We start from the raw sequence: 25,287 nt of genomic DNA on the forward strand, positions 1-25,287 counted from the left end.
ATTCTTTGTACCTTTTTAGGCCAAGCAAATGATTATGATGTAAGCCTCAATTTCACAATTTTACTTTCATGGTAAATTCTTTAATCAGTATCCCATTCTCCTACTCCCAGTCCGGTAGCCATCCAACTGTAGTAAACAGTGTCTCACACAAGCTACTGAAACATTCTAGGTCCTTGCTCACACTGTACGACACGACATTCCCCAACGTGCCACACAAATTGTTACTCATGTTGATATATAAAATATCACGCATTATCAACACAGTAGCCTTTATCGAACAAAGGTCCAGTTCCTAACTTGGAACTTGTACACCTTGTGCGAGCCCCAATACTCCTTTCCAGATCTTACCTTCCACTATGTTAAGCCAACTCTGACTTGCATGCAATAATGTTTACAAACCATAGGCAACTGCCGGGATGATACATTGTTTGAACACTGTTATGATCCCTGCAAGTCTGAAGCCTGCTGTTTGGTTGGCAAATCTCTTGGCATGACTGTTAGGGCCTGTGCTTTCTGACACCTTTCTAGTCGCAGGGTGCTGTGAATCATTTTTTTATTAAGGGTAACCCCCAGATATTTATATTCTGACACCTGCTCTATACGAATGCCCGTATTATATAGCAATGTCAACAATTTCTACTTTTGTTATTACCAAAGTCATGTGTTTTGTCTTGTCAAAGTTCAGTTTTAGCTCATTCTACTCGGAAAATGTATACAGATAATTCGCTGAGCGGTTGAAGCCCACCGTTGTCTGGTCCAATAGGACCAGATTATCTGCTTAGGAGACCCAACCAGTAGCTTGTGTTCCAATTCTTGGTGGAAAGTTATTTATTTCACTCAGGCCCACGTGGAAAAGGAAATCCGCCATGTAAAGGTCAAAGAGCATGAGAAACAACACCCCCACCCCTCGTTTTAATCCTTTCCTTCATCCCTAGGAGGAATTGTCAAAAGTAGCTCAAAATAGCCCAAACAAAACCCAACCAGCACAGGTAATGAGGGTGGAGGGGGTGGGTGGGGGTAGAGAGAGTGGGCGGTAGAGAGAGTGGGTGTGGGGTGCATGGGCTGGTGTAGAAAGGCAGCCACAGGAGGACAAAAAATATTTGCCGTCAGAAATAGCCCAATTCTCTAAGGGAAAATAGCCCAATACAGGCCAATATGGAATCACTGGGAAATGGAAAGCCCAGCAACCGACTTGCTTCTTACAAAGCTGCTGATTGCAGCAAATATTGTTGGGAAACTTCTCATTGGATATTATGGAAGAGGAGTTTACGCTCCTAGCCCGACTTTAAAAAAAAAAATTGTGTTTTTAGTTCATATAACTTTACAAATATTTATTACAAATATTAAATGCATTGATAAAATAAAAATGTTCCACATACATGATGTCTTAAAATCATATCAATTATAAAATACTAAGATCAACATACCCAAACTCACATTTAATCCATATATTACAACAATGTTAATACTAAACTACTCCTCAGTTGTTATTGTAAGTTCACAGACTCAATAGGGCCTTTATCCTTAACCATAATTTATAAAGATTCATGTTGAATCTATAATCAGTGTCACGTAGACATTGCCTCCAGAATCAATTGTCTTTATGCCATCCATCCAATGCACAAAATCACACAAATATACCATATACAGGTGTCCTCAACTGTTACAGCAAGTTAACACATGGTGAACTGTTTTTAATACCCTAGGCAATCCACAAATCCTACAGCCTCTGTCTTCCCTCTGGATGCCCAACCACACACCCTTCACCTCAAGTATTGGAAGCAAGTTGAATCTCAATGCCATTGGGACAATTCTTAAGGCTGGCATTGGAGACTTTAAAAGGTACTTTTTTGGGGTCAAAAAAGCAGCCTGGATCTCCAAAAATTCTTTGTACTTTTTTTTAGGCCAAGCAAGTGATTATGACTTAATCCCTAATACCACAATTTTACTTTCATGGTAAATTCTTTAATCAGTATCCAATTCTCCTGCTCCCAGTCCGGTAGCCATCATCCAACTGCAGTAAACAGTGTCTCACACAAGCTACTGAAACATTGCAGGTCCTTGCTCACCCTGGACGACACAACATTCCCCAACATACTAAGCAGAGGGACACACAAATTGTTCCTCAGGTTGATATATAAAATACCACACATTATCAACACAGTAGCCTTTATCGAACAAAGGTCCAGTTCCTAACTTGGAACTTGTACACCTTGTGCCAGCCCCAATACTCCTTTCCAGATCTTACCTTCCACTATGTTAAGCCAACTCTTACTTTTCTAGTCGCAGGGTGCTGTGAATAATTTTTTCATTTAGAGTAACCACCAGATATGTATATTCTCACATCCGCTGTATACGAACGCCCGCTATATAACAGTGTCCACAATTCCTACTTTTGTTATACCAAAGTCATGTGTTTTGTTTTGTCAAAGTTCAGTTTTAGCTCATCCTGCTCAGCAAATGTATACAGATAATTCGGTGAGCATTAAGCCCACCATTGGCTGGTCCACTAGGACCAGATTGTCTGCATAAGAGACCCAACCAATAGCTTGTGTTCCAATTCCTGGTGGAAAGTTATTTATCTCACTCAGGCCCACTGGGAAATCCGCTATGTAAAGGTTCAAACAGCATGGGAGCCAGCACACCACCCTTTTTAATCCTTTCCTTCAGCCCGGGAGGAGTTGTCAAATGTAGACCAAAATAGTCCAAACAAAGCCCAACTAGCACACGTAATGAGGGGGGAGTGGGTGGGGGAAGACTGGGAGGTTGAGAGAGTGGGTGTGGGGTGTGTGGGTTGGTGTAGAAAGGCAGCCACGGGAGGACAAAAAACATCTTCCATCAAAAATAGTCCAATTCACTAAGGGAAAATAGCCCAATACAGGCCAATATGAAATCACTGAGAAATGGAAAGCCCAGCACCCGACTTGCTTCTTACAAAGATGCTGATTGTAGCAAATATTGTTGGGGAACTTCTCATTGGATAGTATGGCAGAGGAGTTTGGAAAAAGAGATTTGAGTAATTTGACATTTTCAGGCCATGGCATTGCCCATTGCTATGCCAACCAGATATTCTTAGTTCAGAACACCCATTCCCTCTCTTCTGTAAGAATCATTTCGGCAATGTTGTAGCTTGCGCCACAAACATTTGCCAAAACCAAACATGAGCTTCATAAAAGTATACATACAAAATTGAAGTAACAAAGGGCTGATGGTTCCCGCTAATGCTCCTTTGGGTAAATTACACTGAGAGGGCGACCTAAGTTTCAACTAAATGACCATTGTGTCTACTTGCCGCTCTATTCTCATTGGAATGTGATGGGGCAGAAGACTGAGGCAGATTGGGACCTATCATAGATCTCTAAGCCTTTGGTGAGAGCGCCCGCATGATTATAATTATTCTTTTATAACGCGCTTGGTTCCTAATGATTGTTTCGAATGGCAAAGTTTCGAATGGCAGTTTCGAAAAAAAATTTTTAAAAATGCAGTTTTTTTATGGGGTTTACCCCCAAACCCGCATTTTTTTACCCCTTAAAACCCACTATAGTAAACAAAAAAAAACTTTACCTACAAAAAAAAGCAGTTTTTAGATGCCTTGTTTTTGGGAACTTTGGCATTTCAAAACTATATATTCGAAGCAATGCCTGGATACCAATGCGCTTAATACCAGCGAGTGGTTTCTAAGTGCGGGATTGGGATTCAAACCTGTGTTGCGCTGCCTTGTCTTGCTTCCAAAACAAACCCTTTGCCTCTGAGCTATCCTTCCTCACCACCATGATGCGGCTGAGGCTGATCTCAGCAGCTCTTTGCTTCTTCCGATAAGATGCAGGAATGTGAACGCTCCGGGCCCTTATCTTTCCAATCCAAATGCAAGATTGCACGAAGTGTGAACAGTGTAACAATTGGCTGCGCTGTCATCTAGCCCTACTAAAGGGGGCACTGCCCTCAGAGCGTGTACTCTCTATCCACGTGAATCATAACAAAATGTGGGGCAAGAAAAGGCCGAAGGGGACGAAGGAGGCCACTGCACGTGCAAAGAGGGGCATTTACTTAGAATAAGCATCTGCTGTGGCACGAGTGGCATCATGGGTACACAGGCCTGTGCATAGCAGACATTTCTGTTTCATTACGAGTAACTTCGACCAGGGCAAAGGGACCAACAAACCGTAGATGACATGGTTAATACCAACACGTACTTCTACCCAAGCTCCCCCTCTCTCTCCCTGCTTCTTAAACCCATCACCAGCACCGCGACGCATCAACTTTTCGATACGTAAATCAGAGCTACTTCACCAGGTCTGACCAGGGACTTTATGTAACCCCCTTATCTCTGGGGAAAACCGATTGCATTTCTGGGCATCGCTTGAACTTGTGTACGTTCATTTTATTACATTAAAGTTGTCCATGACTGAAACTCCCAGAATGCAACTGTTGGAGAAATGAAGGCTGAGATGAGATGGGATAGTTTTCCAACCTTATGTTGTCCCCCTGAGCATCACAGAAGGGTCATCAGAGGACAGGTGCTTAAGCCCAAACCAGCCTCTAGCTAGGCAGGTAATTACTAGTTACTTATTTTTTTTAGCATCTTTGTATTGAGGTCTGGAAAACACAGTAGAAGTGGACCTGGCACATTAGCATTTTAAAGTAAATATTACATCCCTCCATCCCACGCGATTCAAAGAATGCTTCCAAGATAAAACAATACAACACATTATTGCCAAGTAAAACCATTCTCTTAAACTTTGAAAAGCAATCTACACAATGTTTTGCAAAGAAAGTAATTAAATGCATGGCAAATACTCAATTTGCCTGGTGTATATTTAGGTTTTTTGAGGGAGATGCAGATTTTATTTGCATCGTGGTCAACAAAAAACTGTGCAACTTTATCAAGCGATGTCTAAAGTAGAAGCAGTCAACTTTATCACACTGGGGGGCGCTCGCAACCAAGATGGCCGCTTCCTTCTGAGTTCCGAGAGTAAGCCGCAAAAGGGAGAGGCCAGCCAGCCACCCGTCTGACAGCTTACACCAAGAAACACTGCTTCGATACATGGACCGGAGGGTGCCGCGACCCAGCGGGGCACAATTGCCAGCCTGAATAGGCCCGAAAGAAGCTTTCCAACTATGCACAGCGTTTCCCACGAGAGCTGCCGGTGTGAAGTGACCTTGCGGCTCAGCATTGCGGTCCGGGAGGAGCCTACGCCTGATCTGCAGGTGGTTGCTGCAGCAGTCTGGGGAAGCTGGGTCCGCTGCTGTGCCATGTGTTCCTAGCGCTACATCAGGATGCTGTAGGTAGGTGAGCGGGAAGAAAGCACCCTGCGGTATCTCCCCTGGGGTTGCTGAAGATAAGGCCCTGATTTCCGGGAACCGTGGCTTTTCATCACCCCTTTGCTCCTGGAGCGAAGGAGAAGAGCGCCCTCGCAGCCACACAGAATTGATCCTGGATCAGGAATTGGAGCGGGCGGTGGCTGCTTGGGGGACTGTCTCCTGCTGGGATGGGTTGGATGACTGGAGGCCCTGTTGATTACCCTGAGTCCTCTGTGGGCAGCCTGAAGTGACTGACCGTCACCCCTACAGGTACACAAGACGCATTATTCTGCCCATCAGGGCAAGCCCTGAGACAGGGCTCTGGACTGCTGCCCTGCACAAAGGGGGTGCCAGCGAGTGCCGTTGGACTGGCCTGCGTGCAACATTTGTGGCCCGGTATCCTGCTCTTGCTTAATGGGGATTGCAGCTTGGAATCCCCAGTGACTGTTGTGCGCCCCTTGGGGCTTGCGCTGGAGACTTGAAGGGAATGTCTCCTGTCGCTACATAAGATCACATGCTTTGTCTCTTGGCCTTCAGATGTGTGTTCTGGAACTGGAGTCTGGAAGGTTGCCCGCAGCATAAGGGGGTCCTATATTTGCCACAGGAGTGACCTACAGCTCGACTAGATGCCTTATTAGCAAATCAGAAGCACCAGAGGAGCCCCCCAGATCTGAGATCGTGCATGGCTAAGAGTAACAAGCGGCAATCCCGCTTACCATTCTATCAGAAAGAGGGCCTGAGTGGCGGGGGCATGAAGATGCTGTCACCCGAGACACCCTGGACAGGCCTACTCAAGCTGACCTGAGCGGTGCTAGCTCGAAACCCGCAGAGAGCTCCCAGACCTCAGAACTTAGTCTGGTGCTAGCAGGGATATGAACATGATTTGCATCAATTAACACCAAACTCGATGGAATGGCATACAAGGTTGATCGCATGCAAGAGCGAATCGAGAAGGAAAGCACTAGGATCTCTGAGTCGGAACACCATGTGGGGTTCTGGAGGACACCACTGGAAAGGTGACACAGGCGATTCACACACTGCAGAGGGCAGTCAAAGTAATCAAAGACAAGAATGAAGACCTTGAAGCGAGATCCCGCAGGAACAACATCGGGGTCGTGGGAGTACCGGAATCGGTCCTTCAGCATAACATGGATGTCTTTATGGAGAAGTTAATATGAGGTACTACATACACCCCCCTGTCATCACAGTTTTTAGGAGAAAGAGAGTAATGGGTGTTGCAGCAGGCACCCAGACTGGGCCAAAGCCCATGACCAATCATCGGCAGCCTACTAAATTGCAGGGAAAGGGATGCAATTCTTTGCAGAGCATGTGAACTTGGAGAGCTTCAGTATGATAATGCCCAGGTGTCATTCTACCCAGACTTTACCCCATCGGTCAAGAAGGCTCGCCTGTCTTTCCTAGCCGCAAAGCGTGCCCTCTGTGACCGTAGTTTGCAACACACCATGCTTTACCCCACTAGGCTGAGAGTGATCTACGATGGCAAAACTCACTTCTTCACCGACCCTGGAGCAGTACAGGATTCTTTGGAGGCGCACCCAAAGGAGTGAGGCAGACACCCTGATTGAGGAAATGTGAGACGATGGTATGACGATTGGGGTATCACATTGGGGACGCTGGGAGTGGAGTGTCCCGGAAAGTTCTGTTTAATGAGTGCCCCAATGGAATGTTACTAATATGTGCTTGTGCTGTTGGTGGGTCCATGACTAGCCATCCCATGTAATGGTTTGGTCCAATGGCTGTGTACCCTGGCAGATTCATGGGCCTCTTCCTGGAGGCACACGGAGTGGGAGAGCCCCTTTGGAAGCAGAGTCTGGTGCCCCCGGGTTTCTATGCCCATGTGCGTCTGTGTTTGCAATATAGGGAGGGGGTGGTGCAGTTCAATGCTAGTTGGCGGGGGGCAGTGTCGGCGGGGGAGGGTAGGTGAGGGTGCAGTTTGGGGCTTGGGGCGGGGGGCTCAGGGGAAGGAGTAACTATTGGGGGTTGTATATGAAATGGATTCATGTCTCTTGTGGGTGAGCCCAAGATGCGGGGAGGTGAGAGAGTGTGAACATGGAGTGAAGCTGCTTGCGACTGGGAGGGATTGGTTGATACAATTAGCTGATGATGGCCAGCTATAAAGTATTGATCTGGAACGTATGGGGCATCAACAATCTTCAAAAAGTCTGAAAGGTGATCCATTATTGTGAAAGGCATGGGGCGAAGGTGGCGTTTTTGCAGGAGACCCACCAGGTTGGTGGGGAAAATGATGGGGTTGTTAGATCCCGGGGGTCAAATAGGTTCTATACATCTTACTCCACATACTCTGCTGGAGCCATGACATTGATATACAAGTCACTTTGCTTCCGCATGGAGGAGGCCTTAGTGGACCCATTAGGTAGGTTTGTGATTTTGTCAGGTAGCTTGGCGCACACACCATAGACACTCGTTAATAAATATGGTCCCAACGTGGACAACCATTCCTTTTTTGAATCACTTCTTCTCAGATGCCATAAATACTTGCACACTAACATAGTGTGGGCTGGCGACCTTAACGTCCTTTTAACCCAACAATGGACAGATCTGCAGGAGGGGCCTGCCCCCTGTCTCGAGCAGCGGAGAAGGTGCAGAGTTGTATGTCCGAGCTGGGCCTGGTCGATATCTGGTGGACAATCTGCCCAGCGGGCAGGGAATACTCATTTCACTCATTGGTCCAAGATTGAATTGTGTCCCAGCAAGCCCTCCCCTGGTACACAACGACTGGGTGCTCACTCCTGCCGAGAACACTTTCCGACCACTCACCAGTCCTATGGTCCCTAGAGGTGGGCAGGGAGGGTGCCTCCAGACCTTTCTGAAGGTTTAAGGCCATGGCCCTATCTGATATTGTCTCTCAAAGTGAGGTACTTGATGTTGTCAAGCTCTTCTTTCAAGAGAACCTTGGATCGGTCACTACGATGGGGTCTACATGGGAGGCGTTCAAGGTGGTGCTGCGCGGGTAGTGTATGTCCCTAGAGTTTGTGGTGCTGACGTCAATAAGGAGGCAATTGACTGCAGTAGAATCAGAAGTCAAGGAGTGGGAAACGAAGCTGTGGGAACAGGTGAGCGCAGATTCCAGAGCTGGGTTGTGTGACGCACTAGACCGCTCTAACAATCTGGCTGAGTGTGAAGTTAAATACCTGGTGTGCCCAGCAATGGCCCGCCAATATGGTGAGGAAGGTAGGCCAGGTCGGCTCCTGGTGGCCATGCTCTACGATGAGGGGATGCAACGGTCATTGCTGCTCTGCGCACTGCAGATGTACGTGTGGTGGTCGAGTGTGGAGCCATTTTGTAGATGTTCCACACGTACTATGAACAACTATATGCCTCTATGGGTGTCCCGGTGGAGGAGGGCCTAGTGGGGTTTATCATCTTCCGACACTGGAAAGGGAGGCAGTGGAGGCACTAGCTAAACCAATTACACAGGAGGATATCCTGGATGCAATACGAGTGCTACTGACTGCTAAAGCGCCAGGTACAGTTGCAATTACGGCAGAGTTCTATATAGAACTGGGCCCAGAAGTAGTCGAATATTTGCTATCTGTATGGCAGGAGGCGCTGGAGGTAGTGCAGATTCCTCCCACAATGCGTGAGGCAGTCACCTCATTGATCCTAAAGCCTGAGAAGGACCCCCAAGAGTGTGCTTCGTACCACCCAATTTCCCAGCTGAATCTCAACACAAAAATATTTGCCAAAATATTGTCAGACCATATGCTCTCATATATGCCAGCCCTTTTCCACACGATCAGTCAGGCTTTATTCCAGGGTAGGCAGTGGCAGCACTGCTTGACATGGAGAAAGCATTCGACTCTGTCGAATGGAGCTACTTATTTGAGGTATTGCGGCAAGTGGGCCTCCCGGAAGACTACCTGAGGGCGGTGCGCTTACTGTACGCTGATGCGAACGCTCTCATAGGCCTGCGAGGCAAGCGATCTGTGGCCTTGGTTCTGGGCTGTGGGACCAGGCAGAGGTGCCTTTTGCCACCACTAATTTTTGCAATCGCATTTGAGCCACTGTAGGCCTGGCTGAGAAGGTTCCACCTCGCAAGAGGCCTTGTGATAGTTGGTGCAAGAGAATTGGTATCCCTGTACGCTGATGACAAGATTTTGTGTTTTAAAGACCTGGTGGTTAACCTACAACCATTCTCTCGGGAGATAGCAGAGTTTGGTCGGTTTTCAGGGTTCCGGATAAACTGGGCAAAGTCCATTCTATTTCCACTAAATGAGTCCACTGACGAGCCGCTCAATACCGGACGGTTTAAGTGGGAACAGAATGTGCTAACTTATTTGGGGATATGGGTGAGTCGGAACACCCGGTCCCTGCTAGTGGACAATCGCTTACATTATCTCCAAGACCTAAGAACGCGGGTGGACACCTGGTGTAGGTTCCCCCTTTCTTTGCTGGGCTGCGTGGCAGTTGCGAAAATGATGGTAGTCCCTAAGCTGTTCTACATTTTCCCAAATGTCCCAGTTTGGCCAGATGGCAGCTTCTTTCAGGAGCTAAAGATAATATTGATAAGACTGGCCTGGTACCAAACCCCCCCCCTCCCCGGATCAGCTGGGATATGTTGGTCCTCCCATGGGACATGGCTGGCATAAATGCGACAGATATGGAACTGTACTTTCTGGCAGCACAGAAGCACTTTGCATCATATTGAATGCCAGGCGCCCCCTATTATCCTCATGCGTGTACGGAGAAATGATCGGTACAACCTTTCGCTTTTAAAGGGCTCCTGGTGTTAGGGAAGGTGTTCGACAGGTGTAGCTTCGACCCAGTGGAACGAAAGCTGCATGCTTGGAAGTGGCTACTGAAGCGACTCTGCGTTGACATCCCATTCGACCCGGGCCTTCGGCCGTGGAATATTGAATGCTTGCCACCAACATGTGATGAAGTGCTGGTTCAGGAATGGAGGGGTGAAGGAATAGTATCCATGGCCGTCTTATACCCTGACGGTGTCTATCTAACCCAGGAGCCATTTACAGCTGAGATGGGTGAGGGGTTCCGCCGTACGCTGTAGTACTTTAGAATGCACGCTATTTTCAAGAAGTGGTCCCTGCAGTTTCCCGCTATGCCCCCTATGCTACTGTTGCTGCAACACCTGATCAAGTCCCCCTCGGTAAGGCGCCTGGTTTCCACGATGTATGGGATTGCCCAGCGAGTTATCCCCAGGGGGTCCAAAAGTGCAAGCAGAAGTGGGAAAGGGACGCAGGATCCACGTTCATGGATAAGCAGGAGGCGATGCGCTGTGGGCGAACACGTAGTTGGGCGGTCAACACAAGGCTGCAAATTATTCAAATTAAAACCTTCCTGCCTTAATCTTTTCAATCAGGCTGAATCAGATAAATGCCGGAGGTGAAACATCAGATCAGCTGACTTTGTCCACATGATGCGGTTGTGCCCCAGGTTGAAGGCATTCTGGCAAGGGGTGGTGGGAATAGTTTCAACTGTGCTTGACTGGGTAGTCCCTTGTGAACTGCTATGTTGCATGTTTGCCTGGCACCCAGGATCTCCAAAACACTGCTGGAAGCTCCTAACAACTTGCATGATAGTTGCACGGAGATGGACACTGCTTAGATGGACTAGCCCACCTCCCCCAGCGGTGCGTTCTTGGCTTGAGGACTTAGTTTGGATAAGTGATATGGAAGAGGAATATGGCTCCCTATGCCGACAGTGAAACAGACCCAAGAACAACTGGGAACCTTTTGTGATGTACTTGTTGGCCCAGCGCGCTGAGCCAGAACTTGTTCAGCCTGTAACACAAGCAACAGACCAATGAGTACGGACTCATGGCAATAGCTCCGGAACTAGGCTGGTTGGTGTTCGGCTCATCCCTCAGATGTGACATGCCCAGTTCTCCTTTTCCTCTCTCACCTCTGATTACTGACTACTGTCTAATTTTTCCTTCCTTTGTAAACCTGTGTACTCTTAATACAATGCTGTATGGTTTAGGACGTGAATCGCCTAATAAATAAAGATTTTAAAAGAAAAAATGTATCACACTGGAACATAAAGTACTGGAGAGTTTACAGTGATCGAAAGTTGTCAGAAGTCCTGTATGTCTTGAATACTCTGTCAGTCTTGAATACTCTAATCACTTTGCATCCTAGCACTTGCAGTTCTCTTTATAAATCAGGAAAATAATACTGCAAGTAGTGCACAAAAACATACAACGGCATAAACTCAAAGGTCAGGGCTTGCAGAACATCTGAAACCAGACTGAGAACACTGCAGAGTTTAACTGTAGTTCTGCATATTCTTGAACAATGGGCCTCATTACAACTCAGGCGTTAAGGGTTAACGCCGTCGTTAACCCTTAACGCCTGATTCCGATTTTAACGGCTGCTTTTAGCAGCCGTTAAAATCCATGGCGCTAAACCGCCTTGGTGCTAATTACGCCACCGTAATTTACGGTGGCGTAATTAGCGCCTTCCCCACTCCCATTATGCCCTATGGGGCAAAAATGGGAATGGGGAAAGGTAAAATGGGAAATGGGGATTTACCGCCCCACTCACCTTGGAATGGGGAGGTAAATCCGCCATCCACCATGGTGTAAACGTAGTTTACACCATGGTGGTAAAGTTGGCGTACTTACCGCCTGGGTCGTAATGACCCCCAATGTGTGTTAATAAGTTGTTCTTTTAGTGGGGTATCCTAACTCCAGATTGTTAGAATGCTTGGGGCAGACAGGCCTGATGACGTCAGAGCTTTCTTGTACACTATAAAAAGTGATCATTTTGAAGCCCTGGAAAACATGCTCTCTATCCCCAGCACACCATGGCCCTCATTACAAGTCAGGCGGTGGACCATGGTGCTATTAGCACCATGGTCCATGCCGGATCCCGCCATGGTGGATGGCGGAATTACCGCCCCATTCCAAGGTGAGTGGGGCGGTAATTCCCCATTCACCATTTGCCCTTCCCCATTCCCATTTTTGCCCCATAGGGCATAATGGGGATGGGGAAGGTGCTATTTACGGCACCGTACATTACGGTGCCGTAATTAGCACCAAGGTCGCTTAGCGCCTTGGACTTTAACGCCTGCAAAAAGCAGGCGTTAAAGTGTGAATCAGGCGTTAAGGGTTAACGGCGCCGACGGCGCCGTTAAACCCTTAACGCCTGACTTGTAATGACTTGTTTAGAGCAGGTTTCCCCATTCCATGTACAGCACTTCCTGTGATGACAATCCCCAATGGGCCAAAGACTTAATTTGATACTCGTCTCTCCCTCCTAACACTCATCCCCATACACTTTACATAATTGAGCAACTAGAGACGTGGGCTGATATTAAGGATATGCATTTCATTAACACATATTATTGTTGGTGTGTATATATATAAAATACTGTTCAGATTCAAACTTCTATTAAGAGTTGGATAATTGCTGCCACAATCACAACATTTATTCGCTGTAATTATTTACGAAGCTCAAGAGAAAACACTGAAGGGTGGCCAACTCTTAGAAATATGTACATCCGCAGCTGCTTAGTACCTGTTCGGCAAGCTCAGCGAGTTCTGTGCTAACCTTATGGATTTTTGTCATAATGTGCATCCACGTGCTTAAATCCTGCAAGGCCAACTCAGCCCTTCATCCTTCCAAGGCCAACAATACATTAATTAGCATTACATTGTGTAATAATAACTCATTATTACAGTGCTTATAAGAAAGGAGGGCTCTTTCATAAAGCACTATAAAAAAAAGCCTGATGTTATTGTCGGTAAGTGAGGCAGCAAGTGAGCAGACAAGCAGTGGGACTGCTTTTGGGATTGTGGAACTGTGCGCAGCTGAACGGATCTTTTCAACATTCTTCTAGCTTTGTCTCGGATTTTGCCTGCAGCACGGCACTCTGCTGAACACACCTTTCTGGAGGTCTGTCTACTAAAGCCGAACGCTGTGCATCAGCGTGCACATCTGGAAGTGAGGCAGCACGTGAGCAGTCAAGCACTGGAACTGCTTTTGGAAATGTGAAACTGTGCGGTGCTCAGTAGTAGAAGTGTTCCAAACAAATAGTGGAACTGTGACTCCGGCGGCAGACAGAGTAGGAAGGAAGGGACTGGGAGCAATGTGGAGCACATTTTTCAAGGGTTGCATCCATACTGGTTGACAGCCAATTGAGTTTAAACAGATTTCGCTTTACCTGTAACTGATATCAGGTGGTAAAGTGGAGGAGTGTGCCTTAACTTCACAAAAGAACAGTTCCGGAATGGTGAAAATGGTTGCAAAAAGTAGTGGAGCTGTTAACAGTAAACAATAAAAGTAGTGGAACACTGCTCCCGACCGTTCCTGCTCACTTCGACCACTTCCGGTGCTGAACGCATCTTTTTAACATTCTACTAACTTTGTCTAGGATCTTACCTGCGGCACGACACTCTGCTGAACACACCTTTCTGGAGGTCTGTCTACTAAAGCCGAACGCTGCGCATTCGTAGGCACGTCAGTAAGTGCAGCAGCAAGCGAGCAGTCAAGCAGTCGGCTGCTCTGCGGCATGACGGCATGGCACTTATCAAAACCAGGTACTATTTAATATCTAACCTTTGTTGCCAAATAGTACCTTGCTCCCACTTATTATAATCATACGCCATGCCTTCTGAAGCAAAATCTAAATCAAACGGCTATAACTCACATAAGAGACCAATGCTGTTACCACTCGTGATAGCACGATGGTTAATGTACATACGACACCTGTGTGGCTAAAACATTATATATTTTTAAAATTGCACGGCCCTATTTTCTTCTATGTCCATCCCCTTTACGTTAAAGATGTTTGCTATTAATGTTAATGGGATCTTGTACCAAGCACTGTTGCCACTTGCATGGTCTGTTGCCGCTCTGGTGGATCTGCAATGGAAGGAGGGTTGTGGGGTTTGTTAGTGGGGTTGAGAGGGAGAAGAGGAAAGAGCTGTTATGTGCTGTTGGTAGCTTCAGTTTGGAGAAACCGGTCTCTGTGTGTTGGTGTGTTTTCAGTTGATGGCCGTCATGTGGTGTTGAGGTGTGATTGTGTATGGTTTTTCTCATGTTGGGTGTTGTGAAGTGTTTGTGGTGTGGTGGAGGTATGGTTGTGTTTAGTTCAGAGCTTGTGGGTGCATATGCAGAAAGGTCAACTGTTTGTATGGTCCGTTAGTGGCAATACATTTCCTACATCCAACATTCCATTTAGATGCATATATTTCCCACCCCAACCGTTCATGCTAATGTGATGAATTTACCACCCCCATCAATTCATCCAGTTGAGACACATCCCCTGTCCCCGGCATTCTATCCAAGTGTGGCACGGTTTCCGCCTCCAACCAATCCTTCCAAGTGCATTGCATCTCTCACTCCTGGCAGTCCATTTAAGTACGACACATCTCCCGCCCCTGACTGTTCATCCAAGTCAAACACACTTACTGCCCCCAACACTCCATCCAATTGCGACACACTTCTCGTCTCCAACAGCCCATCTGCGTGTGACGCATCTCCCATCTCCCACAATCTATCCTGGTGCAACACACTCCTCACCCTTAATCAAACCATCTGGGTGGATCACACAATTAAGCACAATATGGCTACCCTACGCAATTACATAAGTATGTCAAAATACAGTATCACGTATCTACGCTTAAGTATATTGGTGGATTAATCTGCTGGACTCCATGCAACCGAGGGGAATGAATTGTGAAATGGACTTTATGTGCTTTGTGTGACACAAATATCTGTCAATTATGGTAACAACAGATTTTCAACAGAGAGCTCTGTATATTGCTCTGGAACTATGTTCAGCAATTTATTGTCTTGCTAAGTACGCGTATCCACATAGATCTATGTCTTGATCCACACTATATACACTGAGAGGGGCCAATCCTCTCTCTTTTTGGCTGCACTGTTGTGGTACTTACTTGTCTGGTATGCGTTTATGTTGGTTCATCCCCATACACTTTACATAACTTGAGCATCAGCATGTTGATTTCTAAGAAGCTCTAGAAGGATCCAGGGGGACACAATACACTAGTTGGTCAGAGATTTGTGATATAGTTTGGGCATGCGACTCCACAATATCAGCGATGAAACTCAGAATATGCCTGACTACGCTTACATCCGCTATGTACGTGTCGGTGGAGTCTTAATACCCAGCTACTCACCATGGCGGCTTTGACTTTAGGACGGGTAGGAGGGACACCGCATCCACTTTCGTTAATGTGATGTCCCTTCGCCCGCCCGACTTAAGAGTCACTACGATTTACATTCACCTTCATGGATCTCGAACAGATTTAGGCATCCAACTGCCTACGTGACTACAGAGGGAATAGTAATATATCAAATACTGACAAATGTATTGTCAGTCTGTGACCAAATGACTTGGACAGATGGACACTGCACGCTAGAGCATGTTTATGAGCTCGAATTATACGTACTGCGCTAAGTTACTACGTTGCCATGACTACTCTTGAGAAGCCCCTTCCAATATGGCACACATGCCACCTTATACGCATGCCCGTCGGTCTCCATGCCAACTTATATACATTGGGTTCACTGTAGCTCGGCTCCTCGAGCAGACAGACATGCAGCGTTTGCTTCTGCATTCGTAAGTTTCCATTTGCTTTTCATGAAGAATAGCTAGCGGGTGAGACTTGACGGTGTACAAACTGTAGTATATGTTGTACATCTTGCCACTGGTGGCTAATGTTGATAGTAAGCCTGCATTTAGTTCGAAATCGCTAACAGTAGGAAATATTCCGTTTGAGACTTATTCGCCCTGATATTTGGAACACAGAGTCTGTTTACTGATTTAGCGTAGATGTCCTTAGATAGAAGCTGTGAAGTTTAAGTAAAACCTCGAAATGTACGGACCCTGTACAATCGAGCCATATATGTAATGCTCCTTGGCATTACATAGACATGTACTACTCTTAAGCAGCAGCGGCATTAGTGGTATACATGTGTTTAGGGTATTCACAGCACAGTGACACCTCCCCTCTCTACTTTCTCTGCAGCTTGTTAATCCCAGACCGAATAACCTGGCTACTTGGAGGAGGTTGCATGATGCACCATCTACAGCATTGGTATAGCTTTTCTAACCATTTACTTCTACCACCGTCCCTGGTGTGACCGAGCTAGTCTATAATCCGGGTTTTGACACAAGGTTAGTTTAAATTAACGATTCTTTGTCAGTAGTATGTTTCTCACTATACTTAAGCGTAGATACGTGATACTGTATTTTGACATACTTATTTGTTATCTACAGATACACATCACGGGTGTGAATGACAATTTCAGCACAGCAGTAACAGCCCTGAAGAAGCAATTAGTCCGAAATGCGTTGGCACTTTTGACACAACACCCTGGACACTGCCCACAGATTTGCATCACGTTGAGACGTCAACATAGGATATGCAATTAGGTGCAACCAACACCATATACATCTGCCATTGGATAACTGCCATATTGGAAGGCATTAAGGAATTTGAGAATATCCTATATGAACTGTATGTCTTGTTCTGATCTAATAACAAAGGTTACAGTTGTACCGTCAGTTGACTTGTATTATCACTAAGTTGAATAACTTGTTAGGAGTGTGGCACAGCACTTCATCTATTCATGTAAAAGACTTGCTGCTTTCCTGATAATACTATGTTATGGTCTTTTTGTTGAAAATTTCTATGTGAAAAAAAAAATGTTTGTTGGTTGAAAACCCTCATTATAAAGTATGTTGATTTGAAAATAACAATTGATGCCTAAGTTGTTAGTTACATTGCTTTTGAATCATTGTAATTTGCGAAGGCTTCATTATTGAACTGTGGGAATTATTATCCTGTTGTAGTGTATATAAGGACTACCTGTCAGCATACAACAGGTTCTGCTTTTTGGTTCTACATTTTGTTTCTTCAGTGGTCTTGAGACATATTCAGTCCCTTTGCACCTGAAATAGGTCTACATGGTATCATTTGAAGGTTCGAATTTTGTTCCTCTACACCGGTAGTCTTCAAACCTTTTTGGCCTGGGACCCCGCACAGCAAAGTTTGGGCAGGCCAGGCCCCCCCAAAAGTGCCAGATGGACAGTATGTAGAAATCGCTATGAACTTTTGAGTGCCGTTACCGCACCCTACTCCCAGTACAGACCCTGGGCTCTCCCCACCCTACTCCCCCCACTATCCCAGTGTTGCCGCCCATCCTCCTCCCACCACAGTTCCATAACACACGCATACACACATCCATACACATTTAAATAAAAATAAATCGCCATAAACGTACCTTCTGCAGGGGCCTGCGTGTGGTTGCTAAAATGCCCCGCTCCAGGTTGCTCTGGCCGTATGTGCGAGGAGGCGCAGGAGCACCCCCTCTCACATACATACATGCATTGCCCCAGCCAGCATTACCAATGAGCTATGCAAGGCTGGCGAAGCAAAACACCCCGTTGCATGTCTCAGTGATCATGTGCGGCTGGGGAAATGAACTGTCAAAGGAAAATAGTGTTTCCCTTTGACAGTTCAGCCAGCCCAGGAGCACTCCCTCAGCTGGAAAAAGCAGCTGAGGGAGTGCTCAGTGTTTCAGTGGGCTGGCTCCTCCATAATGGGTGAGGTGGCCAGTGGGTGGGCGCTCCCTCACCCATTATGGATGAGCCGGCAGGCTTGGACTGGCCTATAGCGCAATAGGGAGATGACTGTACAACAAAACTAAAATGCTAGTGTAGGCCAGTCAAAATGGGCCACTTTTTTGGCCAAATTGGGCCAGTTTGTGGAGTTACTTCACTATGCAGCTAGTAGTTTTGACCATTGTTGCTGAATAAATATTCTTTAAATGTCACCATTTGTTTACATTTGAACAAAAAACAACCCCTTGGGTACTATTCAAACAGTCTGTGACTAAAGGACTGAATATCCATTTGCAACTGCTGGACATTTTTTCATTGGTGCCTAAGACCGTTTTATGGTCCAGTCTGACCATGTGAGCTGCCCCTTCCCTTTTACTCCAATCTAAAAAAGAAAAAAAAAGAAAAAAATATTATTTTTTTTTACATTTCATGCTGGGCTCTGGCGCGCCCCACAGTTTGAAGATCTCTGCTCTACACTGAAGGTCTTTAGCTTTACATATAGGAACTGATTAGTGCCCCTCTCCTCCTTGCTTGTTTTGTGTACCCTACACAATTAGGCACAATTAAAGGTAAGGTATGGCTACATTACACAATTAGGCTAAATGCAAAATATGGCTACCTTACACAATTAGGTCAAATGCAAAATATGGCTACCCTAGACAATTAGGCAAAATTAAAAGCAAGGTATACACAATTAGGCACAATTGAAGGCAAGGTATGGCTACATTACACAATTAGGTTAAATGCAAAATATAGTTACCCCACACAATTAGGCACAATGAAGGGCAGGGTATGGCTACATTGCACAATTAGGCTAAATCCAAATTGTGGCTATGTTACACATTTAGGTTAAATGCCAAATATGGCTACCTTACACAATTAAGTTAAATGCCAAATATGACTACCTTACACAATTAGGATAAATGCACAATATGGCTACCTTGCACAATTAGTTTAAATGCCAAATATGGCTACCATACACAATTAGGTTAAATGCAAACTATGGCTTCCGTACACAATTAGGTGTAATAAAAGGCAAGGTATCGCTTCCTTACACAATTAGGATAAATGCAAAGTATGGCTACCATGAACAAGTAGGCACAATTCTAAGCATTGTATGGCTTCCTTTCACAATCAGGTTAAATGCAAAATATGGCTACCTTACACAAAAAGGGAAGGTATCGCTTCCTTCCACAATTAGGAAAAATGCAAAGTATGGCTACCATGCACAATTAGGCACAATTCTAAGCAGTGTATGGCTTCCTTTCACAATCAGGTTAAATGCAAAATATGGCTACCTTACACAAAAAGGCAAGGTATCGCTTCCTTCCGCAATTAGGAAAAATGCAAAGCATGGCTACCATGCACAATTAGGCACAATTCTAAGCAGTGTATGGCTTCTTTTCACAATCAGGTTAAATGCAAAATATGGCTACCTTACACAATTAGGTTAAATGCATGTAGGTATATGATAATTAGGATGTAAGAGTGGTGGGGTTTTACTGGAGTACAGTAATGGCTGTACTCCCCGCTCACACCATATTAATGTGTTTCAATCATTTAGCTATATTGTCTGTTGACGGGCCTGCACTGAAATTGTGCCCTGTTAAAAGATACTGTAGAATGTGTGGGGATCAACAATGGAAACTGCGAAACATGTGCTGACAGAATGTAAGAGTTTAGGTCCTACTTTTATACGTTTGTTGGGCACGTTTGTTTTTTATGAACTTGACTCCATTAAGGGGCCATCTTTTTGGACCTACTGCCTTAATACTAAGACTAGGGCATTGCACGTCGTACTTTTTAGGGGATGGCAAGTCGGTGTTAAGAGACATATAAAATTATATTTTATAAATTGAATTTGAGATTTTGTAAATTATATTTGAATATCTTTTATAAGTATTTTTTATAGGCCTTTTGAATTGTATTTTAGTTATTTATGGTTTATTGATATTTATTATATGAAACTTTTTTTTAATTAAACCACATTAAATAAATTGTTATTTTTTTAACCCAAAATGAAACATCTATTGCGAGTTACCACGTGCTTTGGAAATAAAACGAGTGTTAATGATGTCAGAGGAAACTTCTCTTGAATAGAAAGGAAAATGACACCTGCCATTTGGGAAGTTTCTGAATTTTATGAATACATGTTAGCACTCAATTGTATGGGGATTTCTGTCCCACGGTGTGATGTAATGGTGTGAGCTTCTCCCCTTGCCCCTATGAAAGTAGCATCGTTGAACATGCAACTGATCAAACCTACCAGCCTCGCACAGCCAGGGTCTGCCGTCTGGATATGTCTTTCAGTGCTTGAGTGAAGCTCCCGAAATGGAGGAAGGGACACATCGCTACTCCTTGGGAAGTCTTTGAAGAGTCAATGATGACTAAATAATCCCTGATAATCCGGACCCATTTCCTCTTACTGACTGATGCTGTTTGCCTAGCGAGCCTTCCTGATCTTAACTGTCTCTGGGCTACATTCCCCAACAGTTGATGCCTTCTGGCATTCCCCATTAGTCCTCCTCCTATAACAGCCTATTTAACTTTGCAGAGTCTGCAAAGTACACTCTGTGCAGAATACATCCTGCTGAGCACCCCCTTACATGATGTCGGAGATTCTGGTGTTTTTATGTGGCACTTCATGAGATGTTCTCTCGCTATTACCAGAAGCCTGATCCACCTCCATTGGACAATGTTCTGGTGTCATAGATGGTCCTGTTGGCACTCTGTCCAGCACTGAGAAGCCAAACGTATAGATCGCAGCCCTCCCAGCGGCTGTGGCGATGCAATGGACATCCTTTGCGTGTGACTGAGAATAGTATGTGACCTGAGGAGACCCTTACATCCTTCTGGATGGCCTGTATTCCTCTTGTGAGCATTGCTCTGGACCATTGACTGAGGTACTGCTGCGTGATCACAAACTCCTTCAACGGCCCTGAGAAAGTGTCATGACTGTCGATGAGAAACCCTTCGACTCTCCATGAATCCATCTCAACTCACTGTCAAAGTGTTCACAACAGAACCCAGACTACCTTAAACATCCTCACCCTCAAACTTGATGAAGGACTTGTTACAGTCTTAAAACTGTCTATAATGCTCAGGTGAAGCTATTCATAAACGATATTAATTGTTTGTCGGCTGAAGAAACTCATTTTAATTTTTTATGTACATTTTTTTAAACCCATGTTTTTTAGATTGATTTAAGGCCAGTTAACGCTTTACTATTTATGTTTTATGATTATCTTCAGTTTTGTATATCCTGCTGAGATTATACTATTTATTGAGATTTTATCTATGTGCTATGTTATAGTCCCTTCGAGCTCATCCGGTTTGTGCAGGGGGCAATCTGAGTGTTCATCCTTGCTACCAAATGGTGAACCATGGGTTTTCATACAACCCCTTGGCTAACATTCAATTGAGAATTGTGTGTATGGTGCGGTATCAGGGAACTTGAGAAGGACCACCTTTCAGTCTCCTTAGTCCCCCCTGGGCAATGCAGACTCTCAGTCTCACAGCATCACCCTATTCAATTGTCTTTCGCTGGCCACTGTCGGGTCCAGGTCAACACGCAGTGCCATCAAATGAATGAACATACCTGGAAATACATCCAAACGCTATACATTTTGAAACCCGAAGATGTAGGTGCAAAACAGACAGTACAAGCGCTCCTTGCCCTTTTCTGACAGTCAGATTTAATCTGGCAGCAATGGTCTTGAATGCTGAAACTTATGGGTCAATACTTCCAGTACGCTGGATGAGGTTTGGGTCACAATGTTGATAACCTTTTGAACTGTGATGTTTTTTCACAGTTCAGTTGCTTCACAGGGTCAGTGTTGTGATGGTCAGCGGATAGCAGTCAAATTTGCCATGTTTTAATGAAAGTGCGTGTTTTAATTAGTGGCTGAACACTCTGATCTAGTCCTTTGCATACAATGTGGTTGAGTTTCTTTAAATGTTCCTATGGCACCCAGTTTCTACCTCCTTTTCTAGGCGGTGTGTTTTCTCCACACTGGCAAGGCATATGTCAGAATACATTACCTTGATGACATGGGTGTTGCTCGGTTAGGTATGGGTTTTGTGTTCTATGTTCAAGGGTGTGTCCAGTCCTGCAAATATGGCAGATGACTTCTGCTGAGCCTTCTTAATGTGGCTTCTCAGGAACAGTTTACTGTCTAATGATCGATCTAGTTTTCCCAATTGATCACCTACCCACTGGGACAGATCTACTGGATGTTGCTCCTTAATGTCTTTGTGGCATCATGCATGATTGGATTGTAAATGCTGTGAGATGCTTGTGGAATGGGGGCGATAATGCAGAATGGAAGGAGGCTGTAAATTCTGGGTTTGACAGTTGGGAGCTAATTAGCTTTTCATGGAGCTACGTGTTTCGATGTCATTCTTAAAAATGGATTCCTGTCCGTCTCCAACCCCTCATCCCCCCTGCAGTATCTGGTCTGCTACCAACACTACAAAGTCTGTCCCTTGGATAGGACCACCTTGAATTTTAACAGGTAGTTCATCTACCACACAAGCAGAAATTCTGGCGCTGAAGAAGGCTGGCCTCATCAGAACAGTTCGAGCCAGCACAGCCGAAACTGGAGTAGGCCGTTCTACAATCAGGTTTATACTAAAAGAAGGTTCAGCATTATATGGCAGACAAAACTTGGCAGTTTTGTTCTGTCAAAATGGCTAGTTGGAAGTTATTAGGCAATAGATTGCACTTTATCAAGATTCATATCAAGCATCAAATGCTGCCAGTAAATTGCAGTCTGTTTCATGATTATCTGCTTATCCTTGTATTTCAACTGTTCTGGTACAAAAATTATGATTTGGCTTGTGCTTGAACTCGTGAGTGTTATTCTTCTGTGACACCATGTTTCTACACATTTGGGTGATGTGTTTGGACCAGTTGTGTGACTGGTTCAAGGTATGTATGTGAATGAAAGAGTTTGCAGTTTGCTATGAGGTGATGAAAATGTTAATATCGCAGTTTATGTTGGTGGTCATTTCAGTTATCTTTGAGATATTTGTCTGGTTTGGGACATATTTTATTCAATTATAGCATAAATAAATATTTTTGTGTTAACTTTCAGGATGGGAGCTGGACATGGAAATATGTTAGAGCCTACTCCCCTGATAAACTTCTATCATTGATCGGAAACCAATAAAGTACATTCCTGTTTTGTACTCCCTCCCATCTGTGAAAGGTACAGTGAGCAAAAAGCAGATGGCTGCGAACTCTAAATGTGGTTAACAGCCACTGAACAGGTTATCATGCCTTGTTCTTCCGAGAGAGGAGCGCCTGCTGCTTTTGTTGAATTCTTTGATGGAACTTGGGGTTGGTCACCCTAGGTTACCTGGGGGCAACCAGACGTGGACTCCCTGCTCACTGTGCTTAGAGAGGCTCAGCTTCACCTCACTGATGATGCCCAACAAGGCTGAAACACATGTATGGGGTTGCTGTTTGTACTCTTGTTCAGAGAGGAATTGCCATAGCATTTCGGTGCTGGACTGCCCATGTGGGCGGGACAAAGACTGATATGCAAATGGATATTTCCCATCTGTAAAAGTTACAGTGAGCAAAAAGCAGATGGCTGTGAACTCTCAATGTGGTTAACAACCACTGTACAGGTTATCATGCCTTGTTTTTCCGAGAGAGGGGTGCCTGATACATTGGTTGAACTGTTTTATACTCACCTTGTCCCTGCTTGGTTTCTGCATCCTGGCAAGCTGTCCATCCTGCGGTCCTGCATACCTCATTTTGGTGACCAGTTAAAAGGCAGACCCATGGTGAAATGATGAGCAGTGGTGTGAAGAGGGCCAGTGTTGTTGCTGAAGAGTAGCCTAGTTGGTGTCAGTAGAGAGCTCCAGGAAGTGGCCAATTGCTGTCTCTGTACCTACTGGGCTCCAGGCACAGAACTTGACCAAGCAGGGACATTTGTGCGGATCATGTCGCACCTATGGTGCCGGTGTGTTGGCACTATGGAGGGAACAGAGTGCAATACTAGTCTTGGTGACAGCGATATGGGCACCATGGGGGCAGCAAGAGTGTAGCATTGGTCTCAGTGCTGGCGATATGGGCACCATAGCATGGTGTTGGAGAGTTGGCAGTGCAGGAAATGGCAGAGAAGACCAAGACATTTGGAGCTATGAAGTAAGCGGGCACCGAGCGCTGTCTCCTGGAACGAGGAAGTCCATACACAAGAACTCTGCTGTGCTCAAAGTCCAACACGGAATGATGACATCATCGTCACCGCTGTGTGGACGCTGGAGCTCTTCCAAGCATTGGTTTAGGTGGAAAACAATTAAAGGAAAAGTGCTGCTGAGACGTGCAGAGAACAATTAAAGGAAAGGACCTGCCCAGACGTGCCGAAACGTGCTGTGTTCTGTCGAGGGTTGCATCAGCATGTTTGACGATTTGGAGAACACGGAGATGCACTTGAGGTTTAATTTCGCGTGCACGTGGGAATCTTTGATTTGGAACTGTAACACCTCAGAAGCAAGACGAAGCAGAGCACAGGTTCGATCCCCGGGTCCGCGCTTACAAACCTCTGGGTATTAAGCGTGTTATAAATAACCAATTACAAGCCTTACAATTACAATGGAAAAGTCTCCCATTTCGTTCCGGCACAGCACTGAAGGAAAGGGGATTTTCCCTTGTTTCTCGAACCTTAGATAGGAGGTACCCTTAGCGTGTTTCCCAGCATGGAAGAGAATTATGGCAGATAATTGGCACATGTGTGATTGTAGTTTGTAATGGTATATTGCTGCAAGTTTATTGTAATATATAATAATGTCCACATCTGCAGTTACAGCTCATGCTGTTGTTTAGGATAAGTCTTGCAGAGAGAATGATGTGGGAACGTGTGTTTTGAGGACATATTGTACTGCAGCGAAGTGTTTTCTTGCAATTTTCCCCCTGTTGTCATACTATATAGTAGAGAAGTCCTAAAGTAATGGTTTGCATTGTGTGTGGGTTCACGAATGAGTGATATTCAAGATGTTTGAGTGATGTAATCCCGTCACAAATGAATGATGAATGTGTTTCATGTGCTCACAGAGCAATAATTAATTATTTCATAATGTTTATGATCATTCTAAGATGTATTTGGACAAGTGTATTTGTATGATGTATCATTGATTTTGCATGTTTGGGTGTAAATTTACCTCGGCAGCAGTTATATTGTTACAGCACGTAGATAATGTGTTTTATGCCATTTACATGCACAAGATAGGTTTGGGCTATATACTGTACACCGTGTCGATTAATTGGTTTTATTGTTTTTTTTTTTATTTTACATTTGGTAAGCATGTTTACTAAATGTACTCTGTGTCATAGTATTGTAGTGCTTGATCGCCACTTCGTTTGCATGACACAGAGCTGTT

This window comes from Ambystoma mexicanum, chromosome 10 (genome assembly GCF_040938575.1).
Source record: "Ambystoma mexicanum isolate Mex_15411 chromosome 10, UKY_AmexF1_1, whole genome shotgun sequence".
In the NCBI taxonomy this organism is placed as follows: domain Eukaryota; kingdom Metazoa; phylum Chordata; class Amphibia; order Caudata; family Ambystomatidae; genus Ambystoma; species Ambystoma mexicanum.